The sequence below is a fragment of the Nerophis lumbriciformis genome, linkage group LG04 (assembly GCF_033978685.3).
Source record: "Nerophis lumbriciformis linkage group LG04, RoL_Nlum_v2.1, whole genome shotgun sequence".
Taxonomy (NCBI): domain Eukaryota; kingdom Metazoa; phylum Chordata; class Actinopteri; order Syngnathiformes; family Syngnathidae; genus Nerophis; species Nerophis lumbriciformis.
This window is the reverse complement of record NC_084551.2, coordinates 47,328,945-47,334,944: the sequence shown is the minus strand read 5'-3', so window position 1 is coordinate 47,334,944 and position 6,000 is coordinate 47,328,945.

Here is a 6,000-nt window from a genome sequence, read left to right as displayed (position 1 = left end):
CCGAGTCAAGACAGGCAAGCCCCGAGTCAAGTCCAAAGTCAAGACTGGAAAGTCTCAAGTCAAGTCCTAAGTCCTGCATTTTGAGTTTCGAGTCCTTTCAAGTCCTTTTAACCACAGACTAATATATTAACACAGATTGTGTATGCTTTTCAAACGCTGTATTTATTTATTAAAACAAGTGCATTTTAAATTGCAGGAAAGAAAATTGTGCTGACATTGCACTTTATAATAGCACTATTAACCAGTCATTTTAAACATTAACTCATTCCTTTACAGAACAAACACATTGAAAAATAAAGTGCAAATGTACTTATTTGTACAAAAGTGTTAACATTGAAAAAACATGACATATACGTGAACATAACAAAAAAGTTGTACTTTTTATATGTCAGGGCCCTATGCTGCATTGCATTTGCAAAAGACCAAATTAGCCAAGAGTCTGTCAGTCATTTGTGCACGATGGGGGCGTAGTATGATGCCACCATGGCTGAAAACTCGCTCCACTGGAGCACTGGAGGCAGGCACTGCCAAGACTCTCATGGCCACTCGGAACAGTGAAGGAAGAGTCTTCATGTTCAATGCCCAGAACAAAAGGGGGGAGAGAGTTGTTTTGGGTTGGTGCACTACTTGTAAGTGTATCTTGTGTTTTTTATGTTGATTTAATTAAAAAAAGAAAAAAAAAAAATTATTTCTTGTGCGGCCCGATACCAATCGATCCACGGACCAGTACCGGGCCGTGGCCCGGTGGTTGGGGACCACTGAGGTAAACAACCAACAGTATGTCAGAAAGCTAGCTAAAACGGTACACATTCATAATATAGTATACATTTTAACTGACCTTTATTTTACTATTTTTGTCTTTTTTTAGGTGGCTAAAATACGCGGTGCTGCTGACCGCCGTCTAACGTTACGTGTGATATATTGACTAACGTAACCCTGCTTGAAAAAAATCACTGAACAAAAAGTATGAATAAGGTAGTGAACTGCAACAGATTCCCGTGTTTGCAATAACGTTATAACGTTAGCAGTGAGTTTACAGCCTCACTGATTTAACTACACAGCAAATAAAAGTCACGTTACTTAGCCAATAAACGTTATCTTACATTCAAAACTTACCGTTCTTTGTGCAACTTCAAATGCCGGACGAAGTTGGAAGTTGTTGCCTCTCCATCAGTAATTTTCGAACCGCATGTGTTGCATACTGCAAACCGTTTTGTGTTGACCACCTCGTAATTTTTATACCCAAACAAAATTATTTTAGGTATCATTTTTTGTTCACTGGCGTGTGGTTTGGACATGTCTTCTTCGTTGGTTGTCCTGCAATTTGATTGGATGAATGCTGTGTGATGAAAACAAAGTAGATCTAATTTGATTGGCTGTTGTACTGAGACCACACCAGCTGACACACGCAACGCTGATAGACAAGTACACAATGAAAAATACGGAGCGCTCCCGAATAACTTTTTCATCTTTGGGTTTTGGGGAAAGTAGCAAGTCATGTCAAGTCATGTCAATTCAAAAGGCTCAAGTCCAAGTGAAGTCAAAAGTCATTGATGTTAAAGTCTAAGTCGAGTTGCAAGTCTTTTTACATTTTGTCAAGTCGAGTCTAAAGTCATCAAATTCATGACTCGAGTCTGACTCGAGTCCAAGTCATGTGACTCGAGTCCACACCTCTGCCGACCCCTGACATAGACAGACAACATTCCCGCTCACATTCACACACTAGGGCCAATTTAGCCATATTCATCCATCCATTTCCTACCGCTTGTCCCTTTACTATTATTGCATATAGACAATATTCGTTCTCATATTTGGTTTTGTAATCGTAATCCACCTCATACTATTTCTGTATATTACATTTATGCATTTTTAAATGTTAATGGATCAGGCTTTTAAAAGACATCCAGGCTATTTTTGTGTTACTTTTGACGCTATGTATATTCTAAGCAGGGGTGTCCAAACTTTTCCCACTGAGGGCCGCAAACTGAAAAATTAAAGCGTGCAGGGGCCATTTTGAGTTTGAAAAACAATGCAATGTATAGTAACGAGAGATGTCCGATAATGGCTTTTTTGCCGATATCCGATATATTGTCCAACTCTTAATTACGTATTCCGATATCAACCGATACCGATATATACAGTCGTGGAATTAACACATTATTATGCCTAATTTTGTTGTGATGCCCCGCTGGATGAATTAAACAATGTAACAAGGTTTTCCAAAATAAATCAACTCAAGTTATGGAAAAAAAATGCCAACATGGCACTGCCATATTTATTATTGAAGTCACAAAGTGCATTATTTTTTTTAACATGCCTCAAAACAGCAGCTTGAAATTTGGGACATGCTCTCCCTGAGAGAGCATGAGGAGGTTGAGGTGGGGGGGGGGGGGGGGTGTATATTGTAGCGTCCCGGAAGAGTTAGTGTTGCAAGGGGTTCTGGGTATTTGTTCTGTTGTGTTTATGTTGTGTTACGGTGCGGATGTTCTCCCGAAATGTGTTTGTCATTCTTGTTTGGTGTGGGTTCACAGTTAGCGCATATTTGTAAGAGTGTTAAAGTTGTTTATACGGCCACCCTCAGTGTGACCTGTATGGCTGTTGACCAAGTATGTTTGCATTCACTTATGTGTGTGAAAAGCCATAGATATTATGTGATTAGACTGGCACGCAAAGGCAGTGCCTTTAAGGTTTATTGCCGTTTTAAAAAGTCATAATTTTTACTTTTTGATACCGATAATTTCCGATATTAAATTTTGCAGCATTTATTGGTCGATAATATCGGCAGCCCAATATTATCGGACATCTCTAATAGTAATATATATATATATATATATATATATATTTTTTTTTTTTTCTAAACTTTAGGGCTCTCCTAAAGTTTAATCCCAGGGACCCGGAAGGGTTTAATTCCTTTTTTCTTTTTTTTAAATGTCATTATTGATTTTTGTAATTATTGAATGCATAATCTCTAGATCAACTTCAAATCTATCTGTCGCGATAAAGTAAAAACAAATGTTTTATGTTCTTTTTTTTTATCAAAGAAAACCCTGTTTTTAATGGGAAAAACACAAAATATGCAATATTATCCCCAAAAATATTTCAAAGTGGAATATTTGACATTAAGTACAGCCTTATATAGGTCAATAACTCATAATTATTTGTTGAGCAATGACAGTTAAAAAAAGAAGATCCAAAAGGGCCCATTTCACAACTCATACATATTTTTATGTATGAGGTATGAAGTCTCAAGATCAACTTCAGATCCATCTGCCGATTATACATTTTATTGTTTTAATTTTTAATATTTCTTAATTATTTAATAAACATTTTATGTAATAATTTTTTTTCTTTAATGCCAATTATATCTGTTTTATTTGGAAAACACACAAAATATGAAATATTTTCCCCAATTAATATTTTAAAGTGGAATATTTGATGTGATAGGAGTAATTGGAGCTTTAAATAGGTCAATAACTAATAATTATTTTTTGAGCAATGACAGTTTAAAAACAATCTCACTAAAAATCTTGGGTATCCAAAAATCTTGGGAGCTCTTTTTTTTTTTTTTACTTTCAACAATTAGGTATTAAGATCAACTTCAGATCTATCCTCCGATTATATGTTTTTATCATCTTTATTTATTTATTTATTTTAAATACATTTTTACATTTTTACTTTTGATATATTTTTTAATAGTTATTGTCAAAAACCAAAATATGCAATATTTTCCCTCCAAAATATGAATAATGTAATATTTGATGTGAAGTAATTGAAGCATTGAATAGGTCAATAATTCATAACGGCAGTCATTTTGATTCATTATTATTTTTTGAGCAATGCCAGCTTTAAAGAAGAAAAACTTTGAGTTATTAGAGTCAACATAGCAACTGTTTCCCGTCACATTTCAACTGTACGTTTTTTAATTCCACTTTTTATTTACAGAACACCTCATGAATACAGAGTGGAAGCACGTGGTTGTGCACCTCATACATGGAGCCAATGCACTCTGAAATATTTTACGGTTTTTCATTAGGTCAGTGAACGCATCACAAACATCACAACATAAGCTGCAATGACGTTAAAGATTCATAAAAAAATAAAATAAAATACAAAAAATATTTAATAACAAATATTAGTATAAAATAGAACATTTGCTTTTTTTGAATAATTATATCAATTAAATTAAATACAAAAAATATTTAATAAAAAATGTTTGTATAAAATAGAGCATTTAAAAAAAATAATTATATAAATTAAATTCATCCATCCATTTTCTCCTCTCTGAGCTGCCACCTTACCGTGGTAGAGGAGTTTGCGTGTCCCAATGATCCTAGGAGCTATGTTGTCCGGGGGCTTTATGCCCCCTGGTAGGGTCTCCCAAGACAAACTGGTCCTAGGTGAGGGATCAGACAAAGAGCAGCTCGAAGACCTCCATGAAGAATAAAAATAAAGGACCCAGATTTCCCTCGCCCGGACGCGGGTCATCGGGGCCCCCCTCCGGAGCCAGGCCCGGAGGCGGGGCACGATGGCGAGCGCCTGGTGGCCGGGCCTGTCCCCATGGGGCCCGGCCGGGCACAGCCCGAAGAGGCAACGTGGGTCCTCCCTCCAATGGGCTCACCACCCATAGCAGGGGCCATAGAGGTCGGGTGCAGTGTGAGCTGGGCGGAAGCCGAAGGCAGGGCACTTGGCGGTCCGATCCTTGGCTACAGAAGCTACCTCTTGGGACGTGGAACGTCACCTCGCTGGGGGGGAAGGAGCCTGAGCTAGTGCGCGAGGTCGAGAAGTTCCGGCTAGATATAGTCGGACTCACTTCGACGCACAGCAAGGGCTCTGGAACCAGTTCTCTCGAGAGGGGCTGGACTCTCTTCCACTCTGGCGTTGCCGGCAATGAGAGGCGACGGGCTGGGGTGGCAATTCTTGTTGCACCCCGGCTCAGAGCCTGCACGTTGGAGTTCAACCCGGTGGACGAGAGGGTAGCTTCCCTCCGCCTTCGGGTGGGGGGACGGGTCCTGACTGTGGTTTGCGCTTACGCGCCAAACGGCAGCTCAGAGTACCCACCCTTTTTGGATTCGCTCGAGGGAGTACTTGAGAGTGCTCCCCCGGGTGATTCCCTCGTTCTACTGGGGGACTTCAATGCTCATGATGGCAGCGACAGTGAAACCTGGAGAGGCGTGATTGGGAAGAATGGCCGCCCGGATCTGAACCCGAGTGGTGTTTTGTTATTGGACTTTTGTGCCCGTCACAGATTGTCCATAATGAACACCATGTTCAAACATAAGGGTGTCCATATGTGCACTTGGCACCAGGACACCCTAGGCCGCAGTTCCATGATCGACTTTGTAGTTGTGTCATCGGATTTGCGGCCTCATGTTTTGGACACTCGGGTGAAGAGAGGGGCGGAGCTTTCTACCGATCACCACCTGGTGGTGAGTTGGCTGCGATGGTGGGGGAGGATGCCGGACAGACCTGGCAGGCCCAAACGCATTGTGAGGGTTTGCTGGGAACGTCTGGCAGAGTCTCCTGTCAGAGAGAGTTTCAATTCCCACCTCCGGAAGAACTTTGAACATGTCACGAGGGAGGTGCTGGACATTGAGTCCGAGTGGACCATGTTCCGCGCCTCTATTGTCGAGGCGGCTGATTGGAGCTGTGGCCGTAAGGTAGTTGGTGCCTGTCGTGGCGGTAATCCTAGAACCCGTTGGTGGACACCGGCGGTGAGGGATGCCGTCAAGCTGAAGAAGGAGTCCTATCGGGTTCTTTTGGCTCATAGGACTCCTGAGGCAGCGGACAGGTACCGACAGGCCAAGCGGTGTACGGCTTCAGCGGTTGCGGAGGCAAAAACTCGGACATGGGAGGAGTTTGGGGAAGCCATGGAAAACGACTTCCGGACGGCTTCGAAGCGATTCTGGACCACCATCCCCCGCCTCAGGAAGGGGAAGCAGTGCACTATCAACACCGTGTATGGTGAGGATGGTGTTCTGCTGACCTCGACTGCGGATGTTG